Source organism: Schistocerca cancellata, chromosome 11 (genome assembly GCF_023864275.1).
Source record: "Schistocerca cancellata isolate TAMUIC-IGC-003103 chromosome 11, iqSchCanc2.1, whole genome shotgun sequence".
NCBI classification, from domain to species: Eukaryota; Metazoa; Arthropoda; class Insecta; order Orthoptera; family Acrididae; genus Schistocerca; species Schistocerca cancellata.
The window spans coordinates 149,034,776-149,050,981 of NC_064636.1; the positions used below are offsets into that span (position 1 = coordinate 149,034,776).

The window sequence follows — 16,206 nt, forward strand, 5'->3', positions numbered from 1 at the left end:
AAATATAAACAAATTTGGACACCCACCCCCAAACAAAACCACACAAAACGACGAAAAAACCGACTTCACAAAACTTCCCAAATACCACTAAACATCTAGAATCGGACACTTCCCTTGACCTATATAGCTCAACAGCAGCTCATGATCCCATAAATTAGGATCCAACACTTCCCTTGGCCTATATAGCTCAAAAACATCTCCCGATACCAATATCAACATACACAGCCACACACTGGTACCGAACACTTCACTTGACCTGCGCACTGTTAATTTTATCCGTCATATCCATTCCTGAACAAAAACAACAATCGATTAATTTTACTAAAATTACCACAAGATGTACAGCGAACAACACTAAATTAACCTTAACACAAAATCGTTAACTCACTGAAACGAATTCCACTACAAACACAGCTGACACTCGAACAATTCTGGATAATGAGCAATAGCAAACTGAGCCCATTACACCACACAAACGAAAATCCTGAACATACCACCAGAAACCACAACACGTCGTCATCTACAAACACGCCACACTCACAAACCAAACTCCGTGCCGTCATGACGTCACGGGTCAAAGCCGACACGTGGGATCGGACGCTTCTGTCGACCCCAAACAGTTTCATCTACTGAGACAAAAATGAGATTTTTCCAGTTTTTCTTTTCTTTCCCCTGATATGTTTGAAATTCCCTAGTTTCCAGAACCTGTGGCAACTCTGAGCACATATGCATACTCGTAGGGCCTACACAGGTTAGTGTAGCTTCAGAAAAAGGCTGTCAGACAAGTGCAAATTTGACCGCAAACAGTCCTGCAGAAATAAATTCAGATAACTTAATATTTAATGTCTTGCTCAGCTAAATAGAGACCTACATGATTACCATATCAGAAGATGCAGTGATTATTATATACAAAGTGGCTTAAATTAACCAAAATGGATTAAAGATTGGCTGGGTGCATTTTATGCAATAACTTCCCACTCAGAAAAAATGCACTTGAAAGACATATGTATTCAAAAATACATTAAGAAATTACTTACTCTGTCATCTTCTCTGTATAGTCTAAAAGAACATGTGGAAGTCAGAGGGTAGAAAGGATCTCCATCAAACAAGATATTATTATGATATCTGCGTATCCATAAACTGGGAGATATATAATATATAGGCTGGGTGCTTTTTTACTAAAGAAAAGCTGCCAAAGTGTCAAATAGTGACAGTCAGTGAGTTTATTGGTGTAGATTATACAAAAACAGTGCTAAAGTGTATAATTATGAAGATCAGTATACTATAGTATAGTATAAACTTGTGTGGACATCAAAGTGTAATTAATCTTGCTTGTATCTTGTTTTAACTTGTGTACATAAGATCTTGCAATGATGTACAGATAAAGTGTGATTTATTAAGCATTACCTGTACTATGACATGTTTGTGTAGTGTTCTGTGTATAAATATAATGTAAATCATGTATCTTTTGACTACATCTACACTATGGATAAATGAACAAATCCAAAAAGCATCGGTAAACCTAAAATCTTTTATTTATGTTCGCTAAATTTGAATTCTTCTTCCTTATTTCTCGTTACTTTCCTGTACTGCTTGCTCTATGTACATGTTTAATAAAGTGTGGGATGGGATACAGCTTTGTCTCAATGCCTTCTCAAGTACTGTCATGCCCATAATTATGAAATCTGTACATTACATGAACAAATTCTACAAGCTGCTATTAATGTAGGTACACCCCCAATGCACAGGGCAGCACTGAATTTACGGCAGTACATTTATAGCATGGAGAGCTGCATCAAACCAGTCTCAGGACTGAAGACCACAACAACACAACAACAAACAACGTTTATAGGATAACAGAGGTAACTACAACAGTTGTTTCCAAACATCTAAAATCCATATTTATCCTAACAATGTTAATTGGTGGGGTTTCGTTCACTTATAATTAGTGACCTTTATATGTTCATTACTGTCATCGGACTCGAAGACTACTTGTGAATCTACCAAATGAACATGAAACCATTTGTTTTCAAAACTCTTCATTTTTATTACATTCGTTTATTGTTTTATATAAACAAACTATTTACTAGAACAGCTGAATTAATTTCTACATAATTCCAACGTGGAACATATCACTACATACGTAGACAATGACGACGTACTTCAGATAGCTACCAATTTCTGCGCATTACTAATCAAAACAAGCAATTCGTTTGGTGCCCCACTTGGCCGCTAGAGGCGCGACAGTCATTCGCACTGACAAAGGAAAAATGCCAGTGGTGCAGTGTGAAGATTTAAGGTATTCGCTTAGTTTTCGTAATATGGACTTATATGCGAAGAAGACACAAAGAAATTCGATTAACATGTGGCGATAGTACGCCCAGTCTGTAGGCTTAGTGTGAGCTTTGGATCACTCTCCGAGGTGAGTACTGTGTGTTTCGATTTGTTTACTGAGATCAGCTGTCAAGTAGTGTTTTTTGTTGTGTAATGAGTTATATTTAAAGGTCACTGCTGTGCGGAACTGTGAGATGTTCGCATGCGTTTCGTCGTCTGCGCTTTGAGACGTAGAATGGTGAGGTTACATTAGTCACTTAAATAGCTTAGCTTTTTCACTTCCTGAGGTCTTAATACATATCACTGCAAAGTTACGTTGTTTACATCTTGTTTTTTGAAACAGTGTCGAAATTTTGATCTGCACTCTTCGTGAGTGTAGTTACGCTTACTGAATATGTGCTGCGATATGTTAATATCTGTGTTCGCTTGTAACTTCATAATTGTAAACAATGTGAGTTATAAAGATCGACGACGAGAATAGGAGGCGTTTGGCGGGTAGTATGAAGTACTCTGTATTGTGTCTTTCAACCAAAATTACAGGAATTCCGCGTTTTTAGTTTTAAATTCATCACCACATTATAAGAAAAGTTATTAGAACTTTGATGTTGCGAGCACTGTGTTTCATAGTTTTGAGCTGAAACCCCTGCTTGCAGAGGGATTGTTCTATATTCTCAAAATGCAATAAAGTCTCATGCTTGAATTTTGTTTCAACGATATTTAACAACGTCCTGTAATCAGAAAATGAAATTACCAAGTTGTTGTTGTGTAGCTTGACATTTAAACTAGAGCAGCATCAAATGTTACACTTCTCAAGTTTATATGGATTCCATATTTCAGCATACAGCTTATATGCATAATTCACTGTCGGTGTAGCAGAATGTTCTAAAGTCATATTATTGATGGATCGTGAATTAGCAGTTAACGAGGGAAGTTTTCTGGTGACACCACTGTTTCCTGGAGAGCATTTCATTCACATTTTAATTTTGAAGAGCCAGTCAAAGCTAGTACATTCTTCGGTATTATTGCAGTTTGTAGTCAGAGCTGTTATAGGTCTGCTATGTAAAACATTTTCGAAGCTTTTATTTACAGGTGCTTTACACATTAGTGGGTAACATGTAAATAGATATGCAGGATGTGAATGACCTAAGATTTCTGTTAGGTGTTCTTAAGTCAGTGTTATCTGATTCTGAAGATAAGCACCCGGTGTTATTTATGGATAATGCTGTGTGTGTTTCAGTATTCTGTAGATGTGTGTTGTTAAAGCGTTCTCTGTGCCCTTACATTTTAGAAGCATGGTGTCTCCATTCCCTAGAGCTATTTTAACAATTTCTCAAGTTTTACAGTGTGACTTGAATCAGGCTTGTACTTCTAATTTTAGTGGTAATCCTCAAAAGCATTTTACACAGAAATCAATGGATTGAAAAGTGGAAACAATGGTTTCATGTTTAGCAGCACAGTTTTCCATTTGATTTCATGATGACATGATAAAGTAACCTTTTGGTTTTATTTTCACAATTGCTGTTATACAATGCTGTTTGGAAGAGACAGAATTACCAACAAATGTTAGCATGTGAGGGATGCAATTCCTAAATGTTTTATATTTAATTATTATCTTGCAAAACTAGGATTTTCGTTAGTAACTGACAATTCAATATGTGCAGTACTTGAGCAGTACAACAATATTTTGAGCATTGTACATGCTATTGATGTTGTCATGGTTTGTCTAGAGTAAGAGATCCCATCATTATGTAAACACATGTATCATTATTACCTTCATATTAATGAAAGTCAGTTGCATGCAACAAATGCAATTAACAATACACACATTAAAAATCTAATTATACAGTACAATACTAGACATATAAAATTATATTAGTAGTCATACCAATTGAAGCAACAGCAGCATTAATAGAAAAGATATCTTTTCTCAAATGTTTTAAATTCATGTATAGAATAATAATAATAATAATCTACATATATATTTTTTGTGTGGCTCAGTTGCCTAGTTCAAGTCTGTCAATTGGGCCTACTTCAGTAACTTGTTTGTCTCTGAGTATAGAGCATTGTTCAATACGAGTTGTCTGCTTTGACCAGTTGTATAGGAAATATGTAACAAACACCGTATACAATGTGACGACGATAATGTGACATTATTGGTGCTTATTTTCAAATGTGTGAAGCTACAGATCAGTCTGTAACACAGCCAGGTTTTGTTTAGTGTCACATTCATTGGCTTCACCAACTCTCAACCAAATTGTTACTGTCCAACCTGACCTGTATGTTGGGCTAAGCTACAGATTAATTTGCCACTATAATTAGTTATTTTTCTTTCACATTTGTTGGCTTTGCCAACTAACAACAAAACTGCGAATATAAGCACCAAAAGGTGATGTGACACCAGCCATTAACATTGTGTCACTGGTCAATGCTCATGACTCTTGTTGGAAACATTCCTCTTGTTCCGTCTAACCTACACCAGTTATCCAAGCAGAGACAGGAGACCTACAGTTTAAGGTTGAATCTGAAATGTGTCATCCTTGGTGAATTGTCACACCATTGAAAAGTGAAAGCTTGGGTACAGGCAGACTGAAAAAATTCTGTGGGTTTCGATACTGTTACCTTTTGGTTTCCATGCATTTACCACCAGATCACCAGGCCTGACTAAAATCCTTTTTGCGTAATCTGTCTTTAGCCAGTGTTCTAGAAGACTTGTGACACACAGCATGCTTGAATTTGTTGCATATTAAGTAATTGTGTCCATATATACATAATACTGTATTGTGTCTTTTTTAAGTTTTGTAACTGGGATGTCAGTAACCAGCCTGTGATGTGAATCATAGTTGTGTATAGACTGTTCCTGGTGGTGCTTCTACAGCTTTGCTTGGGCGGACTCACTTTGGTGTTCTGGAAGTTGTAGTTGTTGTTGTTGTTGTTGTCGTCGTGGTGCTGGTCTTCAGTGCTAAGACGGGTTTGATGCAGCTCTCGTGAAACTCTATCCTGTGCAAACCACTTCATCTCCGAATAACTACTGCAGCTTAAATCCGTATGAATCAGCATACTGGATTCTTACTGCCCACAGTTTCTTCCAGTACTAAATTGCTGTTCCTTTGATGTCTCTGAAGGTAACAGGATAGATGGATATATCACATAATTAATTAGGTCTGAATAGAACTGGTGAGAAAAGAAATTTGCAGCACAACATGACTAAAAGAAGGGATTGTATGATAGGACTCAGTCTGAGATGTCAAGAGATCACCAATTTAGCATTGGAGGGAAGTGTGCAGGGATAAAAATTGTAGAGGGAGACCAGGAGACGAATACAGTAAGCAGGTACAAAAAACCGTATGTTGCAGTAGGTATTCAGATATGGAAAGGATTGCACATAATAGACTTATGTGGATATCTGCATCGGACCACTCTTTCGACTAAGGCCACAATGGCAACAAGATGTCAGTTTTGAATCGACATGAATGCCAAATAGTTTAGTTGAGCTATCGTCACAGTCATTTTTGCAACAACAAGGGAGTGTATTACAGTCTTTCAGTGATGAATTTGCAATTCAGTTACTCCAGTCCATATATCAGACATTTGGAGGAGCTTTCTTCCAGTCGTAATAAAGAGTATGGGCTTAAAGGGCACAGTGTTGGGCAGGTCAATAGAAATGAAGGAAAGCAAAGGGGTGTAAGAGACAAAATCAGTATTCTGAGTAAATGAGCTTCGAAGTTTGCATCAAATTTAAAATTCTCTGTTCATTTGTTACATTGCCTACAATAAGCGTCATGTTGTGTTGTGGTCTTCAGTCCAGAGACTGGTTTGGTGCAGCTCTCCATGGTACCCTATCCTGCGCAAGCTGCTTCATCTCTCAGTACGTACTGCAGCCTACATACTTCTGAATCCATTTAGTGTATTCATCTCTTGGTCTCCCTCTATGATTTTTGCCCTCCACACAGCCCTCCAATACTAAAATGGTGATCCCTTGATGCCTCAGAACATGTCCTACCAACCAATCCCTTCTTCTAGTCAAGTTGTGCCACAAACTCCTCTTCTCCCCAATTCTGTTCAATACCTCATCATTAGTTATGTGATCTATCTATATAGTCTTCAGCATTCTTCTGTATCACCACATTTCAAAAGCTTCTATTCTGTTCTTGTCCAAACTATTTATCGCCCATGTTTCAATTCCATACATGGCTACACTCCATACAAACACTTTCAGAAACGACTTCCTGACATTTAAAAAATCTATACTCGGCGTTAACAAATTTCTTTTCTTCAGGCTTCATTTTATATCCTCTCTACTTCACCCATCATCAGTTATTTTGCTCCCCAAATAGCAAAACTACTTTAAGTGTCTCATTTCCTGATTTAATTCCCTCGCACCGCCTGATTTAATTTGACTGAATTCCATTATCCTCGTTTTGCCTTTGTTGATGTTCATCTTATATCCTCCTTTCAAGACACTGTCTATTCTGTTCAACTGCTCTTCCAGGTCCTTTGCTGTCTCTGACAGAATTACAATGTCATTGGCAAACCTCAAACATTTTATTTCTTCTCCATGTTTTTTAATTCCTACTCTGAATTTTTCTTTTGTTTCCTTTACTGCTTGCTCAATATACAGATTGACTAACATTTGGGATAGGCTACAACCCTGTCTCACTCCCTTCTCAACCACTGCTTCCCTTCCATGGACCTCGACTCTTATGACTGCCATCGAGTTTCTGTACAAATTGTAAATATCCTTTTGTTCCCTGTATTTGACCCCTGCCACCTCCAGAATTTGAATGAGAATATTTCAGTTAACCTTGTCAAAAGCTTTCTCTAAGACTACAAATGCTAGAAAGGTAGGTTTGCCTTTCTTGAATCTCTCTTATAAGTTAGATCATAGGGTCTGTATTGCCCCACGTGTTCCAACATTTCTATGGAATCCAAACTTGTCTTCCACAAGGTTGGCTTTTACCAGTTTTTCCATTCGTCTGTAAAGAATTTGTGTGAGTATTTTGCAGCCGTGCCTTATTAGACTGATAGTTCGGTAATTTTCATACCTGTCAACACCTCCTTTCCTTAGGATTGCAATTATTACATTCTTCTTGAAGTCTGAGGGTTTTTTGCCTGTCTCATACATCTTGCTCACCAGATGGTAGAGTTTTGTCATGACTGGCTCTCCTAAGGCTATCAGTAGTTCTAATGGAACGTTGTCTACTCTCGGGGCTTTGTTTCGACTTAGATCTTCCAGTGCTCTGTCAAACTCTTCATGCAGTATCATATCTCACATTTTATCTTCATCTACATGCTCTTCCATTTCCATAATGTTGTCCTCAAGTACATCGTCCTTGTAAAGACCCTCTATATACTCCTTCCACCTTTATGCTTTTCCGTCTTTACTTAGAAATGGGTTTTTGTCTGAGCTCTTGATATTCGTACATGTGGTTCTCTTTTCTCCAAAGTTCTCTTTAATTTTCCTTTAGGCAGTATCTATCTTACCCCTAGTGAGATAAGCCTCTACATCCTTACATTTGTCCACTAGCCATCCCTGCTTAGCCATTTTGCACTTGCTGTCGATCTTATTTTTGAGACGTTTGTATTCTGTTTTGCCTGCCTCCTCTGCTGTATTTTTATATTTTCTTCTTTCATGAGTTAAATTCAGTATCTCCTCTGTTACCCAAATATTTCCACTAGTGCTCGTCTTTTTACCTACTTGATCCTCTGCTGCCTCCACTATTTCATCTCCATTCTTCTTCTACTGTATTCCTTTCCCCCATTCTTGTCAATTGTTACCTAATGCTCTCTCTAAAACTCCTTACAACCTCTGGTTCTTTCAGTTTATCCAGGTCCCTTCTCCTTAAATTCTCCATTTTTCCACTTTCTTCAGTTTTAATCTACAGTTCATAACCAGTAGGTTGTGGTCAGAGTCCACATCTGCCCCTGGAAAAGTCTTACAATTTAAAACCTGTTTTCTAAATCTCTGTCATATCATTATATAATCTGTCTGAAATCTTCCAGTGTCTCCAGACCTACCTACCTGATTAAGGGATCTGACATTCCACACTCCTATCCATAGAATGCCAGTTTCGTTTCTCCTGATAACGACGTTCTCGTGAGTAGTCCCTGCCCGGAGATCCGAATGGGGGACTATTTTACCTTGGGAATATTTTACCCAAGAGGACACCATCATCATTTAACCATACAGTAAAGCTGAATGCCCTCAGGAAAAATTACAGCTGTAGTTTCCCCTTGCTTTCAGCCATTCACAGCACCAGCATCATACATAGTAGTTATTAATCAAGCTATAATACAATATCAGTGAATTACATTCAGAATTCTCTACTCAGTAATATTTTTACCAAAAATCTAGTTAGGTCTCATGTACCTCTGCGTCAAGGTGTGTCATTGATGTCCTTCTAACTCTCATTAATATCGGGTATAATAAAATATTTTTGCTCATTTTCATGTGTTACATTCATACATACACACAACTTTTATAGATTATGCATATAATGGAGGGTATCAACAATCAAATTGTGCCACAAATTTCTTGGCTCCACAGTTCTCTTCAGTACCATATTGTTAGTTATATATGATCTACTCATCTAATCTTCGACATTTGTCTGTAGCAACAGATTTCAAAACCTTCTACTCTCTTGTTATCCTAACTGTTTACCATCCACATTTCACTACCCTATGTGGCTACATGCCAGACAAATACCTTCAAAAAAAGACTTCCAAACACGTAAATTTATATTTGATGTTTCCTCAGAAACACTTCTCTTCACTTTATGTCCTCTGTACTTCAGCCGTCAGTTATTTCGCTCCCCAAATAACAAAACTCATCTACTACTTTCAGACTATCGCTTTCTAACCTGCTTTGTAATTTAACGTCACTTCATTCCGTTATCCTTGTTTTGCTTTTGTGGATTTCATCTTATATCCTCCTTCCAAAACCCTGTCCATTCTGTTCAGCTGCTCTCCCAAGTCTTTTGCTGTCTCTGACAGAATTAGCAATGTCATGACCTCGAGGTTTTGATCTCTTGTTTCTGAAGTTTTCCTACTCTAAATTTTTCTTTGGTTTCCCTCACTGCTTACTGAGTGTACAGGGTGGGCAGGGATAGGGTACAACCCTGTCTTATTGCCTCGTTAACCGCTGCTTCCCTTTCATCCCCCCCTCCGCCCCCCCCCCCCCCCCCACCCCTCTTATAGCTGCCATCTGTTTTCTGTAAAAGTTGAAAATACCTTTTGCTCCCTGTATTTTATCCCTGATACCTTCAAAATTTCACACTGTAGTCCAGCCAGCATTGTTGAAAGCTTTATCGAAGTCTGCAAATACTATAAATATAGCAGTAGTTTTGCTTTTCTGTAACATATCGTCTAACATTTTTCTGGAACCAAAGCTGATCTTCCTTGAGGTCAGCTTTTACAGTCTTCTCTGAATAATTTGTGTTACTGTTTTACAACTGTGACTTATTAAAGTAATATTCACACCTGTAAGCATCTGCTTTCTTTAGAATTGGAATCAGTTGGAATTATTACATACTTCTTAAAGACCGAAGGTATTTTGCCTGTCTCGTGTTTCATAGTGGGTGATGTGACTGTATAATTATGTACAGTATACCCTCAAGGGCAAAGTTTTTTCTTTGAAAATTAATGTATTTTTGGATTTAATGAAGTATATCCTCTTTGTTTTAAAATTGTAGGCTTTGGTTTAATAAAGTACAGTACACTACAGGGCTATTACAAATGATTGAAGCGATTTCGTAAATTCACTGTAGCTCCATTCATTGACATATGGTCATGACACACTACAGATACGTAGAAAAACTCATAAAGTTGAGGTTTCTGCCGCCAGAATGCTCGAGAGCGCAGTGAGACAAAATCGGAACAGGAGCTGAGAAAGCGTATGCCGTGCTTGAAATGCACTCACATCAGTCAGTCATAACAGTGCGACGACACTTCAGGATGAAGTTCAACAAAGATCCACCAACTGCTAACTCCATTCGGCGATGGTATGCGCATTTTAAAGCTTCTGGATGCCTCTGTAAGGGGAAATCAATGGGTCGGCCTGCAGTGAGCGAAGAAACGGTTGAACGCGTGTGGGCAAGTTTCACGCGTAGCCCGCGGAAGTCGACGAATAAAGCAAGCAGGGAGCTAAACGTACCACAGCCGACGGTTTGGAAAATCTTACGGAAAAGGCTAAAGCAGAAGCCTTACCGTTTATAATTGCTACAAGCCCTGACACCCGATGACAAAGTCAAACGCTTTGAATTTTCGGCGCGGTTGCAACAGCTCATGGTAGAGGATGCGTTCAGTGCGAAACTTGTTTTCAGTGGTGAAGCAACATTTTTTCTTAATGGTGAAGTGAACAGACACAATGTGCGAATCTGGGTGGTAGAGAATCCTCACGCATTCGTGCAGCAAATTCGCAATTCACCAAAAGTTAACGTGTTTTGTGCAATCTCACGGTTTAAAGTTTACGGCCCCTTTTTCTTCTGCGAAAAAAAAAAAACGTTACAGGACATGTGTATCTGGACATGCTGGAAAATTGGCTCATGCCACAACTGGAGACCGACAACGCCGACTTCATCTTTCAATGGGATGGTGCTCCACCGCACTTCCATCATGATGTTCGGCATTTCTTAAACAGGAGATTGGAAAACCGATGGATCGGTCGTGGTGGAGATCATGATCAGCAATTCATGTCATGGCCTCCACGCTCTCCCGACTTAACCCCATGTGATTTCTTTCTGTGGGGTTGTGTGAAAGATTCAGTGTTTAAACCTCCTCTACCAAGAAACGTGCCAGAACTGCGAGCTCGCATCAACGATGCTTTCGAACTCATTGATGGGGACATGCTGCGCCGAGTGTAGGAGGAACTTGATTATCGGCTTGATGTCTGCCGAATCACTAAAGGGGCACATATCGAACATTTGTGAATGCCTAAAAAAACTTTTTGAGTTTTTGTATGTGTGTGCAAAGCATTGTGAAAATATCTAAAATAATAAAGTTATTGTAGAGCTGTGAAATTGCTTCAATCATTTGTAATAACCCTGTATATCCCTTATGTTTTCAAAATAAATAAACAAATAAAATAAATTTGAGACACTCAATAATCCGGCACTCCCACTAATTCGGCACCCATATGGGCCACGAATGGCCGGATCAGCGAAAGTTTAGCGTGTACAGTCACAAAGAACTAGACACCAGACAACCACATGGCACTACCGAGAGGAAAGGCCATCGTGTTCAACGTACGACACCGGTGCATCGTACTGCATCTGCGGCAGCAATTCGAGCAGCAGCAGCAGGTGCCACAGTGACACGACAAACTGTTACAGATCGATTTCTTCGAGGACAGATCTGAGCCAGGCATCTTGTATTGTGCATTCCACAGACAGCAAACCACCACCACTTGTGAATCCACTAGTGTCAAGTGAGAGCTCCTTGGAGGGCAGGATGGAGGCATGTTGTGTTTCCTGGTGAAAGCCGTTTCTAGTGTGCGTTATTTAGGAGGCGGCCAATTGAGGGTTGCTGCTAGTCTGTCTATATGCTAGACACATTGGACCTACACCTGGAGTTGCAGTCTAGGGTGTGATTTTGTACGACGGCAAGAGCAGTTTTCGTGGTTTCACACCCTGACTGTAAATTTGTTCTTCAGTGTGGTGATTCAACCTGTTGTGCTGCCATTTGTGAACAGCATTTGGGAGGGGGTGGGGGTATTTTCCAACAGGATAATGCTTGCCCGCATACCGCTGTTGTAACGCAGCGTGCCCTACAGTGTGTTGGATCGTTGCCTCGGCCTGCTCGATCGCGAGACGTGTCTCCAATTGAACACGTACGGGATATCGTCGGAAGACGACTCCGGCGTCATCCACGGACCGAATTGACCGTCCCTTTGTTGACTGACCAAGTGTAACAGGCACGGCATTCCATCCCACTAATTGATATGCAGCATTTGTTCGACACAATTCATGCACGTTTGCACGTTTGCATGCTTGCATTCGACATTCTGTCAGTTACACTGGTTATTAATGTACAAACATTTTGCGTTTGCAATGACATACCTTGTGTTTACGCTAATCTCTGATCTTGCAATGTTGATCATTTAAATATGTTATATAGACAAATGTACCAAAATTTCATTACTCTTCATTAATTTTTTGGTGTTGCAATTTCTTTCCTGTCAGTGTATAATATAGGCTATTTTGTTACTGCTCCGATTGTGTGTACATCTTGCTCAAAACTGTGTCTACATCCGTGCTTTGCAAACCACTGTGAAGTGCACAGCAGGGGTTACTTATCTCTGTACCAGTTATTAGAGCTCCTTCCCGTTCGTCACATACGGAGTGCAGGAAGAAAGATTGATTGAGCACTTCTGTGCATGCTGCAATCCGTCAGGTCTCGTCTTTGTGACCCCTACAGGAGTGAAATGTAGGCAGTGGTGGATCACAGAAATTATTGCGAATGGTGGATTATAAAGTGAAAAACAGTGTGCTTGTGGGAGACGGGTTGCACCGTGTGCATAAACATTCCACATTCTTCAGTAATGTTAGACAGTGGGCTAATTTCCCCTAAATTGAAAGCGCAAAAATAAATAATAAATAGCGATATAAGTGGCAGGTAGTCGATCCGATCCCGTGTGACGAGCACTTGTTCAAAAAACAGTAACACGTAATGGACAGTCGGCCACCAGATGTCACGAATGCAGTTCGAACACCGGCGGGGAGTACCGCGCTCTCGATACGGCGACAGAAGCGGCGGAACGGGTCTGTCGGGAGAGCTCGGTGCCTTCAGTTGTGGTCCGGTAGGCAGATGCCACGCGAGTAACAGATCCGTCAGAGATATTTCGACATCTCCGAAGCTGCCAGAGTCGACTGTCAGTGATGCGATCGTGAAGTCGAAACGTGAAGGAATGGTCGCCGCTAATCGGAGACCGGCCAGACCTCGCGTATCGACCGGCGAGGACTGTAGAGTGATGCCGAGGGTGGTCGTAGAAAATTGCACGAAATCTGTGGGAGAATCTGCTCGAAGTGCTAGTGGCAGTTCAGCTCACACGATGACTGTGTCTAGACAGTTAAGGAGAGTGGGCCGCACGGGTCGAGCAGCTGCTCATAAGCCACACATTTCTGTAATCGACACTGAGCGGCATTCGAAACAGTGTAAAGAGTGATGCCACTGGACAGCGAGTAGCTGGAAATGAGTGATACAGAGTGTGACAAATGGTCCTGTGACAGTCCGACAGAGGGTTCGGGTTTCACAAACACTTTGAGAACTTAGCTGCCATCGCGTGTAATGCCGACAGTGAAGTACGGAACGGGTGGTGTTACGGTACAGAAATGTTTTTCGTGGTTACAGTGTGGTCCCCTTATTTCACTTAACAAAACATTAAATGCAGAAGAATTTGAACCATTTTACACCACCGTGTAATGTGGACAGTAGGGGAACAGTTTAGGACGACAATCGGCGCGGCAGTGTAGCCTGTCGTATAGCGTGCGGTTTGTGGGTGGTGGCATTCCCGAAATGGACTGGCCCACTCGGAGTGCCAACTGCACCCTGTGTGGCACCTCTAGGACGAATCGGAACATCGACTTCGGCTTGTATCCTGGCGTTTGACGTCACTACCTTTACTAGTCTCGGAGAATGTGCTGCCGTTCGCTCGCAGGCACTGGGGTACCGCACTGAAGGTGTCCCCGGCAGAGTTCATCTTGTCACGAAGACAGAGGTGACATGCCCTGTATTAAAGTAAACTAGTAGGTGTCCAGATACTTTTGACCGAGTGGTGTAAGTACATTTTTTCATACAAAAATATCTGTCGGGTCATCACCGTCAGTGACTCGACAGCTTCGTGTGAGGCCTGGCCTTCCACGAATATTTCATTCTTTCCCGTTTAGTCCTCAACTCCTCTGTTCTCGAATTCCAGTTTTCCTTATGTCCTTTCTGACACCTTCCTCACATGTTAACTTTTGTTTTCCACCTCACATTTGTAATCAGCGAGAAGTTCCATTTGGAAAAGCTGGTGCACAGTAGGTGCCCAAGCATCTTTCAGAGAAACAAAAGAATGAGTGTTTGCCCCATCGGTCTATCGGATTATGCAGAGTGAGAAAAAGATTTTGTCACTCGTATTGTGGCACGTGATGATACGTGATGCCACCACTTTGACGCTGCTTTGGAAGGACGACCACAGATTGACGGCATCCCTGATCCCCGAAGGCCGGAAAAGTGACGCTCGATTTCTTTTCCGACAGAGTTGGAGAACTACTCGTCGACCGGCTACCACAGGGTGTGACAGTTAATGCCGAGCAGTTATGCGACACGTCGCCGAGGCACGAGCGGGACGTCGAGAAAGAGTGCAGCAGCCAGCTCTCGTAATGCGTAGTGCTTCTGCGGGACAGCAGTTGACCACACGGCGTCAAAAAGACGCCCGAGCTCTTTCAAAAGTATTGACGAGCAGTCCTTGAATGTCCTCTTTACAGCCCCGGCATCTCCCCGTGTAACTCGCAGATTTTTGGTCCCTTAAAATGATCTCTGAAAGGTTAGAGGTTAACTTGTGACAAGGAAGTGCACAACACTGCAGAAACGTGGATCTGTCCGCAGCCCAGGAGTTTCTTCACTGAAGCTATCCGCTCTGTCCTGTGCGCCGGGATCGATGTCTATGTCTGTGGCAATTATGTAAACCTGTGCAGTTCCAAATGAACAATAGTTGTAATAGTGTTACATATAACTGTAGCCTCGTTTTCATTTGGACATACCTTATAATTCTAGCCATGTATTAATCTAAATCATCAAATTTTAGAGTGTCTGTGAAGATATTTTTCAGTTGAGTAGGAGTTTCCCCTTTGGAAGTTCTTTACTTCAGATTTAAACTACACCTCATTATCTAAAAGACACTAAATGGGGTTTGGTAAGTTGTTGAATACATGGATATGCACGTGTCTGAATCCTTTGTGTATCAATGTTTACACTTCGAGGTTTCACTAAGGTCAACTTAGGTCTTAGTGTTATTGTCATGCTATTAGCCATTTTTTGTGAAAGGAGAAATATTGGTAACGACATAAGTACATCGGTGAGTTTGTACAATTACACCATTATCGTCTGCATATGCCAGCACCAGAACGGCTTTGTATAGTATTCTTACTCAATTTCTCATCCACCTATCACGCAAACAACTGTTTTGTTGTATAATCCCAAACGCGTTTCACCACCTGTGCCGTCATCAGAGGTATTCTTTATTGAGTTCTGTAAAATGTTAACATATTTCAACTAATAATTATTATAACAAAATTAAGCTTAAACATGTTTCTGCCTATTGTTGTCATTACCTTAATTTTCTCTGTACTATCAGTTTATGCAGACCCTCTGTGCATTACTGTATATTTGTAACTTGTCATCTACAATTAAATGGTGTTGCTGTGAGTTTTGCTGATTAACAAATCACTTTATATGAAAATGTAGTTTTGTTGCACAAAAGCGTTTTGCTACTGTATTTTGTTATTGCTTGCAGCTAGTTCCGAAATACCTGTTTTTGTCTGTTGTTGAAATTCACGCAGCCCAGATAGCTACCCTTGTTATAGTTCTGCTTGTGGGATGGGGAAATGCACTGGCCCTGGATCGAATCAGATCAGCTTGGCAGATTAACGAGGGGGGTCAGTGTGCCGGCATGCTTGGAAGGGGTTTTTAGGCGGTTTTCCACATTCCATTAGGTGAGTGAGTGCTGGGCTGGTACCAGAGTTGCGCCTCAGTTAAAGGATTTGCAGACATTAAGAAAACTTTCGCTTTTGTTCACCTGTTGATTAATACTACACACAGGCAGTTGGCGTACAAATCCTTTAAATTAACCATGCCAAATTCATTAATAACAGTGTTGAACCTTGTTGCAATGTGGGA

The 16,206-nt window shown here is 40.6% G+C and overlaps 1 protein-coding gene across 1 annotated transcript in view; it reads left to right on the top strand.

Annotated features, from left to right (window-relative positions):
- Positions 1-2,264: 2,264 nt before the first annotated feature.
- Positions 2,265-16,206, top strand: part of LOC126108378 (autophagy-related protein 9A) — a 167,451-nt gene continuing 153,509 nt past the window's right edge. The window contains exon 1 of the mRNA XM_049913591.1: positions 2,265-2,422. The gene's annotated coding sequence lies outside the window, so the exon portion shown is untranslated. The remainder of the gene's footprint in view (positions 2,423-16,206) is intronic.